At 49.8% G+C, this 23,242-nt stretch overlaps 2 long non-coding RNA genes across 2 annotated transcripts in view; one reads left to right on the top strand and one right to left on the bottom strand.

The window, feature by feature from the left end:
• Positions 1 to 23,242, top strand: part of LOC135965385 (uncharacterized) — a 60,874-nt gene that overhangs the window by 23,382 nt on the left and 14,250 nt on the right. The window lies entirely within an intron of this gene.
• On the bottom strand, positions 20,918 to 22,665 carry LOC141407809 (uncharacterized). Its single transcript, XR_012418493.1, has 2 exons — positions 22,538 to 22,665; positions 20,918 to 21,134 (listed from the first exon to the last, which is right to left on the bottom strand). It is a non-coding gene; the product is annotated as an uncharacterized lncRNA (long non-coding RNA).

Raw genomic sequence — 23,242 nt, 5'->3', positions numbered from 1 at the left:
TCTTATCCTGCTTCCCCTCAACCCGAGCTGACTTCTTGTCTGTTCTGTACACCTAGGTTTTCAGAGCAGTTATTGTTAATCATCTAGCAGACAAACAACCATAAGGTGACAGCCTGGGAGGGTAGACGGCGCTGGAAGGTAGTTTTCTGAATAACAGCGTTCAGTTTCCTGTTTTGCCGTCATTTGACCCAAGGCCCCAAGATAATTGAAATACCGTCAGCCAAACACCGATTTTTTACCTGAGGTTTTTTTTTTTTTCTTTTTAAGTTATGGGTGCAAACTTATAACCAGGGACCTGACAAAAGAGAAGGACTTATTTGCAAAGTGAATGTCGGGGATGGTTGGCATTTGCCAACTCTGACTAGCAGGGACCCAGGCTGCTTCCGTTCTGCCGCCCAACTCCTGACCCTCCAGCTCCTGCCCCTGTTCCCACCAGCAGGAAGAGGAGTGGGAAGGTGCCTTTTCCCCTTTAAGGGGATGAGGTGAGAGTTGCACCTGCCAGTTTGCTAGTCCCTGGGGTGATTCTCCAGCATGGGTGGGAGTTGGGTTTGGAGGCCTGAGCCCCATGAAGCTGGGGTTGCTGTTCCCTGAGCAGCAGGAAACTGGACTCTGGGAAGTGGGGTCAGAGGGTAGCATCCTCAGGAGGGGCCTCTCGTCCCGTTTGACATCTTCACTGCAAAAGGGGGTGTGGGCTTCATGGTCCATTGACAAATAGAACGTTATTTTTGTGTTGTTTTTTAAGCACATCGAATCCTAATTCCTTTGGCCTTTACTAAAGTGGCATTTTGTAATTCCACATGATTTCATTGATATACTCGCAGGAGAGAATGCTTCCTGTAAACCAGAAGGATCTCTGAGACGGTTCTCGGCCCATAGAGAGTTCATTTTCCCAAGGTTAAAGACACAGCCTCAGGTGGGGTTGAGGACACACTGCAACAGCCTCAGGACGTCCTGGACATGTGTCCAAGGTGTTTGGGGCACAACTTGGTCTTACACATTTTAGGGAGACGTGAGACATCAATATATATGAGATGTACGTTGGTTCGGTCCAGGAAGGGAGGCTCGGCTCCAAGCGGGGAGGGGTTTCCAGGTCACAGGTAGATCAGACAAATGCGTTTCTGGTGTACCTTTCCAGAGGAAGCAGCCAGATCCGCATTTATCTCCGTGTGCAGATGGGGACTTTGAATTCTCTCCTCTGTCCATGAGGAATTTCCTTGTGCATCCGTTGTGAGGGAGGTACGTGGCTTTTTTTTCCCCTCCCCCCAGTAGCTGTCTCTGTTCGGAAGAGCATGGGAGGCAGGTTTGCTCTCAGCTCTTCCTCACCTTGACGTCGCTTTAGCGTAGTGATTTTGGGGTCCTGAGATGTAGTTTCAACTTCATGTTTCTGAACACACTGGCACTGGAAACAGTATTGTAGGAGGCATCTAACTTACTTAGAAGAAGAATCTATTTGGAAGGACTTGAGCACATTCCTCCTTGAGACAACCAAGCCTTTGTTTAGTTTGCTTTGCCCCGAGGCTGTTACGCTGCCCCGGGCTGTGCGGCCTTAGAAAGCTGTGCCCCTGTGAGCTACTGCCTGTGGAATCTGGTGACTTTGAAGTTAATCCAGCAGCTACAGGTTTTGGAAAGCAGATTGCCTCTTAAAAGTGTTGGTGATTATGATTCTAGCACTAGAATTTCAGTGCGTATTTTCCACCTTCTTACTTTGTCTCCTTATACACTGAGGTGCTGCTGCATTTGCCCTTAGGCTTCACGGAGGGAGGGTCAGTTCTGACCCTTTCTTAGATATTGACCTTGAACGGACAGAATCGAGATTCAGAAAAACTCTCGAGCTGTGAGTGTGCGCTGATATCTATGTAAGTGGGGTTCATGTGTCAAACTCAGGTTTAAGAAAAACCAATTCTAGGCTGGGCATAGTGACTCACACCTGTCATCCCAGCACCTTGGGAGGCTGAGGTGGACAGTTCACCTTTGAGCCCAGGAATTCGAGACCAGCCTGGGGAACATAGCAAGACCCTGACTCTACAAAAAATTAAATAGGAGTGGTGATGTATACCTGTGGGCCCAGCTACTCGGAAGCTAAGGCTGGAGGTTCACCCAAGCCTGGCAGGTTGAGGCTGCAGTGAACCATGATAGCACCACTTTACTTATGGTGCACTGTGCCTGAGTGACAGAAGAACAACCACCCCCCCCACACACAAAGTATCAATTCATGCAGTGGCCAGTTCTGCTGGGACCACCTGTTAAGGCTACTCTGCGCCTCACGGTGTGAGAAGGGTCTGTCCAGCGGTGAGAAGGAGTGGCTTGAAGGCCTAAAAGCCAGTTGCTGTGGTTCAGCATGACTGCGGGTGTGGAGTTGGGGGAACGGCTCTCCATGGCATGAGTAGGTAAACGGATGGGCTTCCAGAACGAGCCCCTGTGACTTTGCCTGGTTTGCATCCGTCCAATACAAATCCACAGGCTCTTACTCTAGAAGCTTCTGCCGGGGCTGATGGACTGGCCTGGGGACAGAGGGTGCCCTCAGAGCCTCAGGGTGCTGTCTGGTTTAGGAAGAGCACTTAGTCACCTAGATCTAGGATTTATGACACTACAAGGGGACTCGTCACACTCGGAGCAGCATCCATCTGCATTCTAGACTTGGTTCTAGGTGAAGTATTTTGGAGCCTGTTGGTACCCTGTGTTCTGTTTATGTGTAAAACAAGTTAGAGTTATAACTAGTTAAAACCTATTTTTAAAGTTTTGCCACAGAATATGGCAATTGTGGTGGAGCCTGGCCAGAGACCCCCACACTTAGACGCTGCCGTGTGCTGGGGCTGCAGGCGTTGACTGCATCGGCTGTCCCTCCCAGCGTGTCTGTGTTCTTGACACGGGCGCCCATCGAGGCTCGGCCTGTGAGAATCGTGCCACCGTTTGTCTCCGTGTTCCTCTGAGGTTCCGCAGACTTCACGGTCCCATGGCAGAGCGTACGGTATCTGCTTGCATCCTGATTTCCCCAAACCCCAGGACAGGCCAAGAGTTCGTTACACACAACTGCAGAGGGCCCCGTGGTGTGGATTTGCGGTGACACAGCCTTTCCCCAGCTTGGCCTTCGTCTCCAGAGTTGGCTTTAGAGCGATAGAAGCTTCCTTCAGACTGGGGGGGCCCTGAAGCTTTGGTGCTAGGAATTCGGTGACCAGCACGGATGATACCCCATTTCTCTGCATTTGTAGCAATAGTTGTTAACACGACCACGAGATGTACAGAGGAAGGAAAAAGGAGGTTTTATTTTCAGAGTAACACTCTGTGCTTTGGGAAATGTGGTCTTGGGGGAGCTGTAAGCACACGCCCCTCAGGAGGAGAGGAGGCCGCGGCGTTACACGTTCCGGGGTTTGTTGGCTGTGTGTGTTCATCGGGCTCAAGGAATGTCTGAACGTTTACAGGGAAAGTGGGGTTTGTTCATCCGGTTCGTGCAATGTCTGAACACTTACAGGGAAAGTCTAGCACACATGCAGTGAGTTAACCTGTAACATCCATGTTCGCTTGGGGCGAGCGTAACATTTGAAATGAGGTGGACTGGGCGTGTCATGTACAAAGGTGAGCTGTTGAGCGCAGACGTTTATGCGCAGCCTCGGTCACAGCCAGGACTGGCTCAGGGTCTGCAGCTTGTGGTGGGAAAGGACATTCACGAGGTCATTCTGTCCAGTTGGGGCTGCCGGCAGGGTCCCGGGGGGGGGGTTGTCTGGTCAGCCAGCGTCTGGAGTCCACCCAGGTCCCGTGGACAGCGTTCCTCTAAACCAGGCTTCTGATTGTGGAGGAGACTTCATGCTGGTTAACACACTGTACAGGAGTAGTGCCGTGGGGCTTTGGGGTTGACCTTCCCTATGATGCCAGTTACATTTCTCTCCAGATCTCATCATAGCCACAGAGATTGTACCTCCTCTGACAGCTGGGGGTGCCATGTTGATATAGTAATTTATTGCATTAAACTTTTTATTACTATTTTAATAACCTTTTTTTTTCTTTTTAAAGAGATAGGGTATTGCTGTGTTACTCAAGCCAGTCTTGAACTCCTGGCCTCAAGCAATCCTCCCACCTCGGCCTCCCAAAGTGCTGGGCTTATAGACGTGAGCCAGTGCGCCCAGCCTACAGCCATGTTTTTAAAACTCAGCAGTTCAAAAATCCTACTCCTTTCACCCCCTCAAGCAGGCTGGTTGGCCTTGTGCAAACTGGGGTGTCACGATCTTAGCCTCCCCCTTTTATTTTTCGCTTTGGCCTCAAGTTCTGATGAGAACAGCAGTTACAAAATGGGCATTAGGTGATTCTTCTGTTACTAAAGCCAGAATTCTCACCAGTTGGAGATGTTTGTCCCCAGGATCCCAGAAAGCTGCTTTGAATCAAGCCCGTAGTAAATAAGTAAGGAACTAAACTCTTGGTCCTCTGCTTAGTACCAGGGGAATGGGTTAGTTGCTGATACCCTTTGATCTGTGCTCACGTGCTGCATCTCATCACGGGAAGCAGAGTCGCCCTGTGGAATAAAGCCCGGCTCAAGGTGGCGCGTCGAGACGCTTGGGGCTGTCAGTCCCTTATACAGCGGCAGACTTGGAGACTCAGTATCGCGTGCCGAGCCCAGGCAACCGGAGTGCATCCACCTTAGAGACCACATGGACGGTCGGCAAGGTGGATGTCTGGGCATATGGCCTTGACAGGCCCACTGCGAGGTGAATTAGGAATTCGTTAGCAAAGAAATCAAACTCGCCTTTGGGTCCCAGCTGCTTGGAAGGCTGAGGCGGGAGGATTGCTTGAGGCAGAAGGTCAAGGCCGCGATGAGCCATGATTGTAATACTGCACTCCGGCCTGGGTGACATAGCGAGACTCCAAGTCAAAAAAAAAAAAAAAACACAAAAAAACCCCTCAAACCTTACTCTTCATAGCAGGAGGGAGAATTTGTCAAAGTAACTGCAACAAAATCTTAGATGATATAATTTCAGTGGCTAAGTGGGCTGTCCATCCCACGTGGCTGGCTCACAACGCAACAGAGCCAGGTGCTGCTGCAACTGCGCCCCTCCCCACCCGATCGCTTGTGGACATTTTCTGTTTTCCCATATCTCCCTTTTGGATACATAGCTCGCTACTTTATAGCTAAGCATCAGTAAAACAGGTTGTCTATTTTGAAAAGTAACTATTATGTCTTTTAAGGACAGAAAATGAAGCAGGTGACAATAGCATGGCAACCTGGTGAATAGATTTAGAGGAATATTTAATACCTGGCACCACTCTGAACCCTTCTTCTCTCATGCTTAGTTACAGCTACCGCCTTCTATGACAAAACACTTTCAGCTCTGTGAGTAGGAATTAAACATATTCTAAATCAGGAGTTTTAGTTAAGCAGTATTTTACGTGAATGCCCAGATCCTAAGTGTTCACTGTACTGGTGTGTGGTGTTGAAGAAGGAACGAGGGCTTGGGGCTGCGTTTATGGTGCAGCGTCCGCGTTCCCATATGTGAGATGAGGGCCATGAGACACGGCCTGGAAGGTTCAGACTGTGGGATTGAATGGATCTACCCAGTCCTCGAAAGCCTCAAGTCTAACTTGACTTGGGCTGGTTTTAGGGAGATGCTGGCAGCGCTGTCCTCACAGGTTACCGGGAGGGGCTCTGGCACCGTCCCCGTCAGGTGTCTCATGATCAGCCCAGCTTGCTCATCTCAGAAGCTGCTGGTCGTGTTCTCGTTCCTGTTGTTTGTTGCGTGTTATTTAGGGTTCTGTTCATCTGGGGACCTAGGAAGTTTCACAGTGAGAGGAGAGCCGCTGAGCCGCCTTCCTGCCTGGACGCCAGCCCCACGGAGGACCGTAACTGCTTGAGGTTGGCTTCTGCCCCCGGCCTCACCTGTGGAGGCATTGATGCAGTGGTACTTTCTAAGCTCCTGGGGCACACAGTGCTGTTGTGTGGATCCACAGGCCACTGTGGCGTCCAAGCATGTGCTCCCGGAGGAGAGGACTCTGCGGGCACTGATAGTGGGAGCTGGCTGAGAGTCCAGCAAGTGAGACTCCCTGTGACGTGCACAGCTGCCATCTGCACAGCCCCTCCTGAGGCCAAGATGGTCGTGCGATAAATGCACAAAGCGCGTCTCCAGCAAAAAGCCGCCAAGTGTCCACATCCAGGATATCCACCAAGGTGGCCTTTTGGTGTTAATACGATGAATGTGAGCAGCAGGTGGTCTGTGTCGAGTGTGACTGTGCCACTGCAGTTTTGTTCTCATGTCTTGATGAGCATGAACGTTTCCTGACGAGGGTAGATAAGGATGCTGTGACCTGAGACTCTGCAGTATTGTAGCTTGAGGAACCAAGGAGTTCTTCTCTCTTGCAAAGCCATCAGGGAGGATGTTCCAGGCTGGTGACTGCTCCATGAGGTATTCAGAGATCCAGGTTTCTTCCCGACCCCTGCTCTGCGTTCCCAGGGACATGGCTGTCCTTGCTGTGGTTGGGAATGGGTGATTGCCATGCTGGCGGGGGAGGCTTAAGGTGAGAGTGGCCCTGATTTACCTAATCTACATAATGACAGGGAGCCTGGGAGTAAAGTGTAGCCATGGCCTGGAGGATGGATGATGGATGTTGGTGAACGACTGGCTGCACTCACCGCAGCTGGCCCAGGAATGGGGAAGGATGGCTGAGTATGCCATTCAACGGTACCTGGTTCTTTCAGATTTGACTTCCTTATGGATTTTCTGCTGTAAAGAGGAGAAAGCCTGTGGTTCTAGGCCAAGCATCTCACTCATCTCATAACATCTTGTATCCCTCAGCCAACATTTATGTCAAGTTTTAGAAGTCCTATCAAACTGGCAAGCATTTCTCAATTTGGTTTAACCATTGGATTTTATATCTGTGTCTGCATCTCTATTTTACATCTATGTGGTTATTTGACACTCTGTAGTACCTTTGTAATAGGTTCTATTTGGTGGAAGTTACTTTCAACAAACCCTTGCTGCTACTTGAATTTTCAAGGTTGCAAGTAGAAAGGAGAGAATAAAAACCACATCTTCTCAATTTTAAAATTTGTTGTTTCTCAAATCACACCAGAAGTACAGATATTACAAATTACAAAAGCAGCCAGAATCAAGGTTGAGATTTCTGGGCGATTCTGGCTAATCAGCAGTATTTGCTGAGGTGTGTGCAGCAGAGCAACATGCCAAAACGCCCGGGACGGGGGAGAGATGGGAGGCCAGGCTGTGACTTCGGAGGTGCTGTTGCCTCAGGGAGAGGAGCTAGATGTAGAGAGGATAAATGGACACAGGTGTGACCACCGCCATCCTTGCCGTGGCACGGAGGTCTTTGTACAGGGACCTTTGTGAGCTGAGTTAAAAATTGAAACAGAGAGTGCAATGCATTCTTAGTTTTTAAAATAAAATGCTAATAGAGAACGTTTTGTTTGTAAGAATGTAAAATGTTACATCTTTGTTAAAGAATAATAATTTGCTTCTGAGATCTTTGTGACTGAGATTTGAAATCTTAAGTATGGTTTTTTCTTCCATGTTTTATACATATGCACGTATACACATATATGTAAGGTATATAAAAGGAAAATAAGCATATCTGTATTCACATTTATATACACTTCCATAATGTGTATACTTCTAGTCACACATAGGTCTAAGAGACTATGACTTGACTTGATAACCATGAGAGGGTAATTAAATAATTTATCTGCTCTTAGCCTTGCTTTTGTATGTGAGCAGAGACCCTGCGAAACGCGCCTCCCGCGTTCCAGGCCTCACACAGCCCGTGCCAGGTTTTGGAAGCAGGAGTTTGTCTGCAGCCACTTCGGGAAACATGTGGTTGCCAGGATTGCCTAGAGCTCCAGGCTGTCTCCAGTCCCAGCCTCCCTGGGGTAGAAGCTGCCCTACCAGGGGCCTGGACATGGACGTTAGGGCCTGGAGCCAGGGACCGCTCCTGAAGCGGGGGGCTCCCCTCACGGTTGGGCATGAGAACCGAGGATAGGAGGCGGAACCAGCCTCAGGCCAGTGCACGGCCTCCCTGAAGTGCTTGCGGGAAGCCCCAGCTGTACTTTGCTGACCCCATAGACAGCACCACACTCTGTGAGATCCCCCTGGCCCACCCCTCAGGTTCCTAAAATGATGAAGGTTTCCTGAGCTGTGAATTTTTAGGTCTAGGCTAAAAAGTCCTGGGACAGGCTCACAGGGTTCTTTATGTAGAAATGATGAGTGTGCTGGTGACTCAGAGCAGGCACTGCACCCTCACTCCAGGGTCCTTCGTGCCAGGTGGAAACGAGCGTGTGGGTCACCCAGAGTCCCTGCATCCTCACTCCAGTCACTGCTCTTTGGTTTCTTAATTAAAAGCCTAAAAGCCTTGATAATGAAAATGCATTCTCCCCAGAGAGTCGAGTTTCCGGTTATGGAGGCTCACCTGTAAATGCCGTGCCAGGTCAAATATGCTGAGATCTGGGCCAGGTCCTGCTTCCTGCTCACGGCCAAAGCAGGTACTTCATTTGGGAGGTGACCCAGGGGGATATTTGAGAGGCCTGCCGGTCCCCGAGGGATGAATCCGCTGGCCTTCACATTCTGCTCCGGCCTCCATCAGCTCCTTCCTACCTGTAAACTGCCGGCTTTGACGTTGCAATCATTGGAGATATGTTAGGGACTTGGTATGGGTTGATGCCCATAGGACCAGGAGATCGTGAAAAGGTGGGAACCATGGCTGGGAGGGTGGTGACCACGGCCAAACTGAGAACCGTGGTGGGCTGGGAGGTCCATCTTCTGTCTGAAGTGTTTTTTAAAATAAAAAACAGTGTCTCAGGAGCATGAGAGGGGAGGCCACAGACGGGGAGAACGCATCTGTAAAAGACTCATCTGAGAAAGGCTGTTATCCAAACCGTGCAAGGAACTCTCAAAACTCAACAAGAAAATGAACAACCTGATTAAAAATGGACCAAAGACCTGGACAGATACCCCAACAAAGAAGATACACAGATGGCAAATCTACACGTGGAAAGATGGCCCGCGTCTTATGTCATAGGGCGAGGCGTCACTGTGCACCCATCGGCCTGGCCAAAACCTGAACTCTGACACCACCACGTGCTGGTGGGTGTGTGGGCATCAGGACCCTCACTCCTCGCTGGAGGAAGTGGGGCAGCTCCTGTGGGAGGCAGCATGGCGGTTTTCCGTGGAACTAAGCTCTCCGACCACAGAAGCAATCACAGTCCTGGACGTTTACTCGGAGGAGCTAAAAGTTTACTTCCATGCGGAAATGTGCACACAGACATTGACAGCAGCTTTATAATTGCCAAAACTAGAAAGCAACCAAGATGCCCTTCAGTAGGTGAATGGATAAACTGTGGTATGTCAGATACTGGATATTATTCAGCACTAAAAAGAACTGGACCCGTAAGCCATGAAAAGACACAGAAGGATCATAAACGCATGTTGCTAAGTGAGACTCCAATCTGGAAAGGCTGCCTGCTGTCTGAGTCCAACCACAGCACAGTCTGGAAAAGGCAAAGCTGTGGAAACTAAAACAATCAGCGGCTGTCAGGGGGTTGGGGAGGGGAGAGATGAATGGGAGGAGCATAGGGGGTGTGTAGGGTGGGGCAGCAACTCCAGGTGGGGCTTTCATGGGGGATGCATGCCGTTCCACGTCTGTGAAACCCACAGAGTGAGCAGCAGCAGGCCGAGTCCTCGTGTGAGCTGTGAACTGTGGGTGGTGGTGCCGTGTTGATGCGGGTCTGTCGGTCGTAGAGACATGCTGGTCTGGTGAGGGCAGGAGAATGATGGAGGCTGTGCCTGTGCTGGGAAAGGATATGTGAGGACTCTCTGTACTTTCCTCTTGATTTTGCTATGAACCGAAAACTGCTTTTAAAAACGTCTATTGAAAAGGCAAACAAAAAAGTGCTGGCCAGACAACATCAGTGTGAGGATGTGGCCTGTGTTCTACGTTCAGAATTTCCCTTTTAGAATACACGTATCTAAATTTTTCAAAGTTAAACCTTTGCATTAAGTAACTCACTACCAAGTTACAGTATCAGCTTGAGCACTGCCAGGATGGCCAGGATCCTGTATCCTGACCAGCTTCTCCCCTTACAGGTGCAGTTGACGTCCATGGCCACATCCCAGTAAGCGGCAGGGCTGGAATCAGGAGTCAGGCTTTGCGGGACAGAGAGGAAGTGAGATCTTGTAAGCACGTGGCTGAGGGCGGGCAGGGAGGAGCCCGTGGCGCAGGGAGCCGGCAGGGATGACTTTTTGATCAGTTTTCCTTATCGCTGAGGCCTTCTTAGACTTGGGGAGTTGGGAGTCCCCACTCTCGGGTGCCTCAGAAACCAAAGGCTGCTTGTAATGCTCAAGTTCCAGATGCCTCAGGGGAGGTACCTGGGTTGTTGGGTACAGTTCCGTTATTTGCTGCTCGGTGGGATTTGCCCGCAACATTTCTGATTGTTTATAAGAGCTGATGTTTGAGCTGCTTAAAATCACATATGGATGTCGATTTATCTATAAAAGTTAAGAATGGAATTTGAGTGCAAAGAGTTGTGAAAATGCTCAAGGTTATGTACTAATGTATACATTACATTTGTGGAAATATTTGAAAGTGCAAGATTTACATTAAACACTTCTCTTGATTTTTGTAATATCTACCTGTCATTTTCCCATTTGATTAATAGATGTCAGAGGGCTTAAATTTTGAGTGCCTGAATTCACTGAAATTAAAACTTCTTACATCAAATGTAATTGAACTGAATGTAGCAACAGTGCATGCTTTTATAAGTACTGATTAAAAAATATATAAAAACACATATCCATGAACATGCAGATGGGGGCAACATATTAAACCATGGAAGTAGAATTAGTATTGTTTTCTGAGAAGACAAATTATTAAAAAGCTAAGGGGTCTTATAACTTTCTAGTTTCCAACTTATTTACCCTAAAGTGGAAGATTGACAGCAGCAGAAGAGGAGATCCTGGGCCAGTGCAGGCTCTGGGAGCAGCGGGGTGAGTGCTGGAAGGAGCTGGCTGGAGGCAGAGCCAGGGAGGTGCTCAGACAGGCCAGGACGGCCTCAGGGCACGCGGCTCAGTGAGTGAGAAAAGGTTCACATTTCTTGGAGAGCCCTTGACTCTGCCCACGGAAAACCCAAACTCCTTCCAACGGGGATGTGCATCTCATGTAAAAGTTGTTACTCCCAGAAAGAAAACCAGTGGATGTAGAAATTTTACGTATGCAGAAATTACTTCAAATTTGTTTCTAACCTTATCCTTTTCTTCCCCCATCTTAATGTGTGGTGACTTTCTGCAGGTGACGCACACATCTTAGGAGAGTGCTGTATTTCAGTTGCTGTTGGCTCTGATGTGACTTTGTGGTGTCCGATGTTCTTGTTCTGAGGTTCTGCCCAGAACGTGGCTCCTCCCTGCTGAGCGTTGCTTGTTGAAGGCCCGTGTGGAAACTTTCCCTGTAAGCTCGTTGCCCGCAGCAGTCTTGGTTAAGAAACCTTTGGACCTCCTGAGACTTCACACAGCCTTCTAACCTTTCTAGTGTGTCCTTTTCATTTTACTGTTCCCCATTAACCCAGATGTTTTCCAGAATGTAAGTAATCTGCTGAATGCAGGGTGGGGGGTGCCCTCCGTTGTCTCTGGGGAGAAGCATCGCTGTTTCTCCGGGTGGAGCTTCCCGCCCACCATGGTGTGCTCCAAGATGCAGCAGGGTTCTTTGGCAGAAATAATCGTCGAAGGCCTGCGTCTCCGTGGCAGGGTGGCTGTGGGTATGGGACCTCGCGGCCATACCGGCCCCTCCCCATCAATGGCACCACGGAGAGGAGCAGGGGGAGGCCTGGGATCTGTCTCCAGAGTCACAGCTGTGCTTCCGAGACTGCGTCGTCCGTATGTAACTAGACATGCAGAGAAAGTGTTGGAGATAAGCAGGAGACGGTGTCTGTCCCTAATGAGCTCAGGCGTGCCCTTGAGAGGGTCAGGTTTCTGTGCGGCTGATCTGGACTCAGCCTAGCTGTGGCAGTGGAGGTGACTGCTGGGCTTTGGCAAGGCTGTACCCACTATCTGTCTGAAATGGCCCCCTTCCCTGGCTCGTGGTGCCAACTGGGCCCCCAGGCCTGAATTCCCGCCAGGACGGAGGCCCTGTGTATGTGTCGGGGAAGGGGGAGGTGGGGGTCCTACTTTATTGCCGTATCCAATGCCACGCGGGGTCAGCACTCAGGAAACATGTGCTGTGTGGGTCAGCGATTGAGTTCAGAAACCTGGAAAATTCAGCAGTGTAGGCTTTGGGCATGACCCGTCCAGCCTTGGGGCTCTTTCTTTCTCTGAATTTCCTTCCATGGCATCCTCCTCATCCCAGGGGCCCCTGTTCCCATATGGCTGTTGGCAACTTCACAGGTTCCTCTGCCTCCCCTCCCGGGCCCTGGTGTGGCTGGGGCAGCTAGTAGCTGTGTTGACCCCACAGCCAGTAGATCGTTGGTGCCAACGCCTTGGGCCTGGTTTACTTGAGTCAAGGACTGCAGTACATGGCTGAGCCCACCCCGAATGCCTCGATCGGAAGGCCTTGGGTTGCAGAGGGGTGGGGGTTGGATATTGAAGGATAACCTGCAAAGCAGAAGGGGAAGTGGCTGTGCTGATGGGCAGCTAGAGGAGTCTGTGCAGAGCCTGGGACCCAGTGCAGACACAGAGCTGACATGGGCAATGCAGTGACACGGCCACCGTGGAATTGGGCAAAGTTACAGGCTTCAGACCGATATGGAGGGGCTGGTCTAAAACGATCCTCATTTTCCTTTAATCCTAACAATTGCTGGCTTACAGGGTGGGGGAGTGAGATCTGTGGTGGCCGCGAGGAGAGACAGGGATTTTAATTAAACCCCTCTTTCTGGGAGAGGGGAGTAGCCGTTCCTGTAGGGAGGTGAGCATCGTCATCTCAGGCAGCTCAGGCTGCTGTAACGAAACACCATTGACTGAGCGGCTTATGAACAACAGGAATTTGTTTCTCACAGTTCTAGCGGCTGGAAGGCAGGATCAGGGTGCCGCACGGGTGAATTCTGGTGTGGGCTCTTTCCTGGTTGGCACACACCTTCTCTCTGGCCCTGACACAATGGGAGGGTGAGGGATTTGCTGGGCCCCTTTCTGAGGCACACATCCCATTCAAGGGTCTCCAGCCTCGGGAACTCATTACCTCCCAAAGACCACCTGACAGCATCACATTGAGGCTGAGGATTTCAACCTGTGTTTTGAGGGGCAGGCAGTTTGTAACCTTCACCCTCTTTGTGTATTTCTGACTCAACATTGAGTCTGCCTTTGGCTCTCCAGTGGACAGAGCCTGTGTGGACACTGAGCAAGGTCAGAGCTGCAAGCATGTACACATCGGGGGCAAGGGAGCTGCCAGGGGTGTGAGAAGGGGTTTCAGCGTCAATCGGAGCTGCTTTCCTGGCAAATGTACTCATAAGCTATCCTGGCAACATTTGCTTTTCACGAAGAGTCGATGAGGCAGTGGGGGCAGCAGGCGGTGTTGCCAGAAGCTTGGAGCTGATGAGCAGCAGAGAAGGGGCAGAGGCCACGACCTTGGGGTGGTCAGCAGTGCCAGGTGTCTGCCCTCCAGGCCTCACGTCTATAACTGTGTAGAGACCGAGCCGACCGGGGCTTGCCGGCCAGTGTGGCTCTCATACAGGTGATTATCGCGTTGTGCTTTCTATGTAATGTTCCCTCAACCCCATGCCCACCCCACCAATTTCTGTGCCTAGCAGAAATGATGCTGCGTTTCCTTGATGAAGCCTTGAGTTTCCTGTGGAGATGTAGGAATAGCATGATTTGGCTCACGTCAAAATACTTTGCAGTGAAGCTGCACGGAAGAGGATTCTAGGCTTCCATTTGACGTTTTCAACAATGCCTGAGTGTTACAGGACCGTCTTGCTTGTTAATAAAGCACCAGATGAAAAAGGCTACTGGTTAATAAAGGAGACTTTTTACATTAGCACAGAGAGGGTGGCTTGAGATAAATTCAGCGTAACGTAGGTGTGTTTATAAGCCATCAAAAGGACCATCTCTCTGCTGGCGACACATGTTTTCCGGTATTGGTTTTGTTCTGTAAAAGGATGACTGGCATTCGGCAGAGTCATTCCAGAATTGACCTGGAAGGCGTCCACATGGTGCCTTGTTTTCTCCTGACATTCTGGGCACCACGAGGGATTATTCCTGTCTTCAGTACTAGCAGGAGACTTTTCCTGAACACCTGCTCCTCTTTGGCGTTGTGGGTGTGAAGGGGTCAGAGTGACCCTGTCTTCATGGAGTTTTCAGACACCATGGGGATAGTGTGGCTCGAGTGTCGGGCTCGGGTGGGAGGGAGACTTTCCCCAGAAAACAGCTGCCGATTCCAGGACGGCCCTCGACCCCTCCTCGCTCTGTTCCTCTGCGTCATGTCTGAATTAAGGCTGTTCTATCGTAGCGGGGGTGTCATGTTAACTGGAAGTGTGCTTTTTTACTGGGCAGTAAGTAAATTAATGGTACATTTGCCAAGGACAGCGAGGTTTGATTTGATGAATCCAGTGGGGGAAAGGAGAAGGGGCTTGGCTGTGTGGGGATGTGTGTGATGGGAGCAGAATGGAGTAGCCATGCAGGCTTTTGGGATGGAGGGGCCACGCCCACATTTCCATGGGATCCGTCGCTGTTTGTGCCACTAGACCTGAACCTCTGTCTCTACTTCTAACACCCGTATAGTGAGGAAGCCCCTGATGGGCCTGAGTTGTTACTTCCCATGGCCATCGCTGGGAAATGCCCCAGACGCCTCTCCAGGCTGGTGACGGCCCTGGGGCTGGACACTGGCTTTGTCCTGAGTTGTTTCTTCTTGTGGCCATCGCTGGGAAGTGCCCCGGACACCTCTCCTGGCTGGTGACGGCCCCAGGCCTGGACACTGGGTTCGTCCTGAGCTCTGCGAGGGGCTTGGGCTCCACGTGCAGCAGGCATCTGTGCATCCCTTTGGATGTGAGATGTTGGCGCTCGGCTTGGAGGCCAGCGCAATCTGGGTGTGGTCAGGATCCAGTTCATCCTTTGGAGAGAGAGCACCTGCCCGGGGACCCCTCTGAGGTACATAGTCATGCAGTGCCCTCACAGGATGCCCGGTCCCCCGAGAACTTCCCGCCATTCCCCTGGACCCTCAGGTATGGGAGTCAAGTGTGGTGTGTGTGTCACAGGCGGGGGTACTGAGGACACCACGTGCCTGCTCGTGCGAAGACCTGAAGTGCTGCGTGAGCTCGTTCCCAAGGGGCCGTTGGCATCTGGGGGCCTGTGGGTGTCTTTCCACTGGCAGGAAATAATGGGTGGCCCATGTTACCTTTTGTGTCTTTTTTTTTTTTTCTTTGCCGAAAAGCCCTAATGCCAACGTCGCTGTCCTGCTATTGGAACCGCCCACCTCAGGCTCAGTGGCCCTCCTGTTTCTGGGCTGCTGCAGTGTTGTGTTGGGGTAACTGTATTAACTTCGTTTGAATTTTCTTCCTGTTCTTTTGGAATAAGTGTTGATAGTTTGTGCTGCTTGTTCACCCCAGAGGCGAGGATGTCCTTTAGGCCTGGAGGAGCACAGCCCCTGGAGGGAGGTGCCGGGCCTCTACCTCTCATGTCATCAGCAGCCCTCTCCACACGTCTCGTCTTCGCTCCTCGTGCCCACGGCTGGGGTCACGGGCCGCTCGCTCTGCTGTTTGAGATCCTCGGAAAAGATGTTTGCCCTGAAGAGAGATTGGGGGTGTGTGGCTGATTTTAAATAGGAGGAAATGATTGTAACAGAATGAGCAATGCCTAGCACTTAGTCTCAGGCTTGAGAAATTGTGTTTTAGAAGCAAGGTATCCCCAACTCCGGTTTCCTTCAAATTAAATCTTTTAAAGAGTCCACAAATATAAATAGTTAAAGCCTAAAACTATGCAACAGAGGGCCTAGAGCCCAAGCCACTGCCACCTCTGACTCCAAGACACCTCAAAAACTTGGCCCTCCTCCTCAGAGAACCCCCCTTCTGCTCCTCCTTCCACACTGCTCCCTCCACAGTGCTCCCTCCACACTCCTCCCTCCACACTCCTCTTCCGCCCCCTCCCCTTCTTCCTTCCCCTTCCCTTCTTCCTTCCTTCCTCCCCTTCTTCCTTCCTTCCTCCCCTTCTTCCTTCCTTCCTCCCTTTCCTCCTCCCTCGTCTTCCTCCTCTTCCCCCTCTTCCCCCTCTTCCCCCTCCCTGTCCTTGGGCAACCTCCATGGAACTCTGGTTCAAAGTCACTGGTCTGTGGGGCCGCCTATCCCGGCCCGCGGGATAGTCGAAGCAGGCCCTGGAGGAGGGGGTGGGAATTTGGGGAACAAGAGATACGAGAAATGAAGACAAGACAGTGCTTTGATCAAGTCTCTCTTTTAATGGCGGTAATGCAGTGCCTTATATACACTTGGAGGGAAAGGGGTTGGGCCAGAGGCGGAGATGATCTCATCACAGAGGGCGTGACCAAGTAGGTATTGGTTTCTCTGGTCGAACGTCATGTTGCACCTGCGCTGTCAGGTAGCAATTTTCACGGGCGCGGGAAAAATGGGTGAAGAAGCAGCAGGAAGAGCGCCATCTTTTATGAGGTATTAATACAGGGAGAAAAGGCAAATCTAGGGAGGAGGTAGAAGGTAGAAATGAATAGAGCTCAGGCGTTTTTAATCGTCAGTTATTATTCGCTATGGCCGGGGCGTGCAGCTCCGGACAGCCGCCCATTTGATAGACGAGCACGCTGGGGACCAGACACAAGTGACTGACTCAGACCAGCTCGCATGTCGTCTCCTGCCTCCCGTAACACCGGGTTGTCCCTAATGGAAGAGAATCAATGATGCTGCTTCACTGATCTCCAGGGAAAACAGGTTGATAACAGGTTATAAACATGGGAATGTTTTGGAAAAAGCGTCGTCCACTTGTCAGCTCCATCTCTCCTGCCCGGAAGATGTAGGGGAAACCTGCCTTCAGCCCACCCTCAACCCACAACAGGACAGAGGACGAAGGGGCAGAGACCCAGGTCCTGTCAGTGCCCTCAGGAAACCCCCCATTTCCTCCTCATGGTCGAAGTGGGAACCATCCCACTGGACTAGATTTTCCCGGGAAGCCCCTTCACCCCGAAAGCAAGGAATCTGGTTTGAGCACACACCATTCTCGGTGCCATGACTTTCTGCTGCTGAACCCTGCATACGTGGCCCATTGATCTTGCTAGTCCAGTGTTACTGGGTCCTGGGAGTTTCTGTGGGCTGATGGCAGGTGTTTACCATTGTGTTCAGAGGGGAGAACAGAACTTTATTTGTCGAAATCAGATGATAACCATTGCCATGTGATTCCTTGGGTTGGTTTGGGTGGGGGGTGCTCAATGCTTTTCCTGAGGGCTAAGTTCTAGTTTGAGACCGTCTCTCTTTGTCGCCCAAGCTGGAGTGCAGTGGTGCGATCTTGGCTCACTGCAACCTCCGCCTCCTGGTTTCAAGGAGTTCTCCCTGCCTCAGCCTCCCAAGTAGCTGGGATTATAGGTGTGTGCCACCACGCTTGGCTAATTACAAAAATATTTAATATAGGCTGGGTTTTGCCATATTGGTCAGGCTGGTCTCGAACTCCTTGCCTCAAATGATCGGCCCACCTTGCCCTCCTAAAATACTGGGATTACAGGCTTGAGCCACTGTGCCCGGCCTGATCCTGACATCTTTTAAAGCTGCCTTCATGTACCAAAAGCCAGTCTATGTTTGAAAATCAGTCTTGAAGAGCCTAGGAGGAGAGGGATAAGCTTCAACTAGGTGAATAACTATGCATATGTTAAAAATATGGGCCAAAATCTACCCCAAATGTTAACTCTTCTGCTTTGCGTATTATATCCATTTATAGTTATTTCAGCACTAAGATTTTTAAAGACTCTTTTGATAATTATGGAGAAATTACTATTAAAACTCAGCTGCATTTGTAACACTTCAAAGAACTAATTGGATGACATCATTTTTCCCAGAGGCATTTTGGATTGTTACATAATTAATGTTTATCTCTTTGCCAGAAATCTTTTTTTTTTTCTTTTCCAGAACAGATACCTGAAAAGAAAATTTCCTTTGCATTAAGTGTTATTTCACTGTGTGACAATCAATTTTTGAACGTGAGAACAAGATCATCATGTATTTTTGGGATACTTCTTGCTTAATAGTGATAATGCTAAGTGTTAAAATTATGCAACAATTTGTTTCTTTGAAAATTACTATTTGCCTGCTCACCAGGTGGGAGCTGATGAGAACGTGGATGTAAAAATTAAATTGTATTTAGCTTGTATAAAAGAAGTTTTAAAAAAAAAAGCTTTTTTTGTTTGTTTGTTTTGTGCTACTGCTGAAGTTGCTTCGTTGTGGAAATGAGGTTATTGCAGGCACCTAGAATTTTATCTCCTTCACTTGTACAATGGGAAGAAATTCTCCAACAAGCACAGGAATCTGACTTTCTGATATTGAGACTCCTAGGCATCAAGCCCCGTGGAAAGGTTGGTGATTACGTGAGCGTTGGCGTTGATGTGGGTACCCTCCAAGCCGGACGCAGGGAGCAGGGAAGGGCAGAACAGGCCCCTCAGGAGCCATGAGAAAATCAAGTGTTGGCAGCAGTGGTGAGGGTTGATGTCAGGGGCCAGGAGGAGGTGGTGAAGGGAGCATGTGCCTCAAGGCAGCCCTGGAACCCGTGGTCCCTGCAGTGAGGTCTGATCTGCAGGGGACGTGGACGGCCACGTGGCAAGGCCCACGGAAAGCCTGGACTTGGCTGCCTCAGAACTCTGGTGGACGTTGCAAACGGCCCCACAGGGTTGCAGTGCACATTCCTCGGACAGAGAGAAGACGCTTGTAACTGTTCTCGGCACGAAGCCAGCGCCCTGTGAACAGGGGCCACTGCTGTTGTGACTGAGTGCCGTCCAACTGGAGGCATTTGCTCTGCTCAGTTCACTTAATTGGGCCAGGAATGGGGTTGCCCTGCCTTCAACAAGCTTGACGCATTGAACGAGGACTCAGTAAAGTACTCTGTAAATATGCTTTCCTGGCTAGAGTGAGCAAAGCCCAGGGAGAGAGTGGTTCCTCAGTATTAGACAGGTGTTTGGCGGGGCCAGCTGTGTGGCTGCCAGAGCGAATGTGACCAGGAAGCCTCTGTTCCCCCGGAGGTGGCCAGCGTAACTGTTACACGTGCCGTAGGTAGAAAGTGGGCACTGCTGGGAAACTTGCTCATGTTGCTGTTTCCTGATTGGAAATTCAAGGTTTCTGAGCATCCTACATCGAATTTGTACATTGCTGAGACTGTACACCTTTCAACACTTGTTTTTTCCTGCTTTTCGGATCTATACAACCTGATATTTGGCCGTGGCTTCCAGAACAGGCTGGATGCAGAGTGAAGTCCTCTCCTCACTGTCAATCTTTGCAGATGTCTTTCTTGAGAGTCTCAATTAGGTTTTTACTTAACTAGACTTTTTAAATTGCCATGCACATAACTCTACCAGTTACAATCGTGAGCTAACATGGGATTTTGGTTTTACTTTGATGAATGTTTAACATTTGCATGCTGGATGTAGGGGTGGAGGTCATTTATCTGCTTTTCATTTCCTTCTTGGTTATACTTAGTGACTTTCAGGTACGGTGTGGAAAGCCTGGTACAGGGTGAATTGCAGGCTGCAGTGTGGCGCGGTGGACGAGAGGCGTGGGCTGCAGTGTGCACAGTGGATGAGAGTGAAGCTATTTCCATCCTGGAGGGAAACACACAGGAAACAATTTAAAAAACTGATCATCTAGCTTGAATGAGGTCCAACAAATTCAGTTTGCAAAGTTTAACTTCCAAGTTAACTTAGTAACTTTTCCCCTAAGTCATTAATTTAGTAGCTTATGTTTATTGCCTAAAGCATAATAGTCATAAATTCTAAAATGAATGACTAAACATGTAATAATTTAGGCATACAGCACCTGAAGGGAAAACTGCCAGTATGCTAAAATATTGGATACAGATGCTCAAAAAATATAATGTAGCATTCTTACAATGCATGTGCTTTTAGCATGTAACTTGGTGAGTAGTTTTGAGCTATATTTGTAGGAATGTGTATCTTGAATACTTTAGGACACCACTGGAGATGTGTGCTTGAGAGGTATAAATACTGAATGTTCTTCTCCCTTCCTTTAAATGAAAAACATTAGCTCCCTTGATTTTTATTTTTATGTTTTGAAGTGGACTCTCACTCTTGTTGCCCAGGCTGGAGTGCAGTGACGCAGTCTCGGCCCACTGCAACTTCCGCCTCCAGGGTTGAAGTGCTTCTCCTGCCTCAGCCTCCCCAGTAGTTGGGATTACAGGTACCCACCACCATGCCCCGCTAATTTTTGTATTTTTATTAGAGATGGGGTTTTGCCATAGTGTCCAGGCTGGTCTCAAACTCCTGACCTCAGGTGATCTGCCCACCTCGACCTCCCAAATTGCTGGGATTACAGGCGTGAGTCACTGCGCCTGGCCAGCTCCCTTCTATAATGATTTATACAGTTGTTTTTGCTTTTTGTTTTTTCGAGACGGTGTCTCACTCTGTCGCCCAAGCTGGAGTGCAGTGATGCAAATCTGGGCTGACTGCAGCCTTCACCTCCTGGGCTCAGGTGATCTTCCCACCTCAGCTTCCTGAGTTGCTGTGACTAGACACACGTCACCATGCCCAGCTTTATTATTATTATTATTGGTATTTTTAGTAGAGACAGGGTTTTGCCATGTTTTCCAGGCTGGTCTCGAGCTCCTGGGCTCAAGCAATCTCCTGGCCTCAACCTCCGAAACTGCTGGGATTACAGGCGTGAGCACCACCTTTGGCCCATTTTTTTTTTTCTTCCAGGATTAGGAGTCGACTTTCAGAAAATCCTTCAACCTTGCAAGCTTAATTTTCCATAAAAGTATTCCTCTAGGATAAAAACAAGACACAAAGAAGTACGTGTGAACTGCAGTTAAAAATTTTCAAGAAAACTTAGCTTAGGAAAGTTGACATTTACAAAGAGCAGGAGGCCCGTTCAGTGCCTTCTAGGCACTGGGAATGGCGGTCTGTGGGCGACCCTAACATGTGCGGCGTCCTGAGACGTGATCGTGGTGTTCACGCTTTTACCGAGGGCTTCCCGGGAGTACCAGAGGCTGTTCTTCTGCAGTCGGCCAGCCAGGCAGCAGCTGCTGGAGAAGGAACAAATAGCAAAAGACAGATGTACACGGTGTTATTGTGGCAGAGAGGTTAAAACCAGGGTCACTTTGTTCTTACAGTTTTAAAAAACTAATAATGAAGTCCTTAAATATGTTTAGGATTTCAAAGTAGTTGTGGGTGTGTCTGTGTCTCTAGCTCCCGTTCGGGTGCTTCCTGCGAAGAGAGCTCAGAGACGCCACCTTTCCTTGATGAGGTGACAGTGTCTGGAGAGGTGTGAACCCCGTGGTGGGGGGATGACTGACCTGCGGTGAGGCTGGGTCAGTGTGGGGATCCAACCCCACTCCACATTCCTGTAGGGAATCCACAGTTCTAAGTCTTTATGATAGGGGTAAAAATAACCTGGAAGAGGTGTTATTTTTTAAGAAGTAAGTGCCATGCTCTTTTTTCCTCATACTTTTCCGTGTTTAAGCAGCATTGAAGGATAAGGCACTAGTAGCATGTTGTTTTGGAAACAATGTTGTTGGTTATTTTACGTTGAATATGGTACTAAGGTTGCCTGGTAACAGAAGTTTTCCTTAAACAACATGGAACTCTGTTGAATCTGTTGCCCCATTGGCTGAGCCGTCTGAAATCAGTGCAGTAGCAGCTGAAGAGGCCTCTTCCCCTCTTCCCCTTGGAGGAAGCCACTGGGTTGGCAGGAGGCACCGCTCTTGATTTGAGGGAGTGAGGCGCCTTTGCAGGGACCCCACGTGGCCCCTGCAGCTCTCTCCTGCCCCCTGCTGGTTGGCCAAGCAGCCTTGCGACAGTGTGCTCAGTGTGAATGTTCACTGGGGCAGGCCGAGGCTTTTGTTCCAGAAACACTGACTTCAGAAACGGCCGGCTGTGTGTGTTGAGCATGGCAAGAAAGACTTACGTGTGTCTTAAACCTCTTGAACAAAGCAAGTTGATGTTTCAAATGCATCTCAAAGGCTAATGACTTTGCTATGGTCAATATTCAGGAGAAAAGAGGGTTTGATGAAACAGAAAGACACGAGTGGCAAGTGACATGCTTGTGCCCCGTATGACTAAGCGATGTCCTGGCCGTTCCACACCACGGCCTCTGAGCAGCCAGCCTGCAGATACTGGGTCAATTTAGATATCCCTGATCTCTGCAGAGGTTTGATCAGGTAGCCCAAGAGCAGATAAACACAAACGCTGACTGGAAACCCTGGCACACGGAGACACTGGAAACAGCAAGCTGCTATTAACATCATAGTAAGAGACAGTCGCCTGCTCTCAGGGGTGTCAGTTTCTTTTGCTTCTAGACGTTCATCTGCGTTACAATACAGTTTTGCTCAGTTTATCCCCATTACTCCACTGTCTTCGCCGTTAAAGTCTCAGCCAGCACTTAGCTCTGACACTGCAGGAGTTTCACTGTGCGGCTGACCAGGCCTACCTGGCTTGGCTGTAAAGCAGGTGAGATTTTCCGGAAGGCAGTGACGAGAACCCGAGGCAGGAAAGAGCATTGCTGGTCTACATACGGCAGTGCCCCTGCAGCAGAGCATGTACGTGCACGTTCAGGCTAAACAGGTGTAGGAGAGAAGAAAACCACCTACAATTAGTCACTTAAAATGCCACACACCCAACCCTTGAGACCCTAGCACAGAGTAGTAGTGGTCTTGGAGATGGCAGGTGTGCTGAAGTCTGATTTTCTCACTTAGCTTTTCCAGCAGCGTTTTCCTCATCTCTAAGCTGGGGCTAACAACTGCCACGCGTAGATTTGTGCATGGAACCGTGCGTGTAAAGTGGGGTAGCCCCCAGGACCTAGGAAGGACTCGTGGTCAGTGTCGGTGGTCATGCGTGCTGTACGGGTCCCCCAGGAAGATGATTGCTACATATAACTCCCTCCGTTCAATGTCACTGAATGTAAAAGGTGGGACATTGGCTTCTGATGTGTCTGGTTTGCTGCAGGCCACGCTGCACCCCGTGGTTCCTGAGCCCTGAGCTGAAGTACATCCTGCTGCATCGCCTGTGTCGCTTTTGCTGTGTCACTTAGAGCTCCTGCCCTGGGAAACTTCCTCGCGCCTGACGAGCACCACAGTTTGCAGCAAGACCTGTCCAAAGCGTGCACTGCGAGAGCCCCGCTGTGGTCCTGTCCTCT

The sequence above is a fragment of the Macaca fascicularis genome, chromosome 10 (genome assembly GCF_037993035.2).
Source record: "Macaca fascicularis isolate 582-1 chromosome 10, T2T-MFA8v1.1".
Classification (NCBI taxonomy): Eukaryota; Metazoa; Chordata; class Mammalia; order Primates; family Cercopithecidae; genus Macaca; species Macaca fascicularis.
This window is presented reverse-complemented; position numbering and strand designations above follow the sequence as displayed.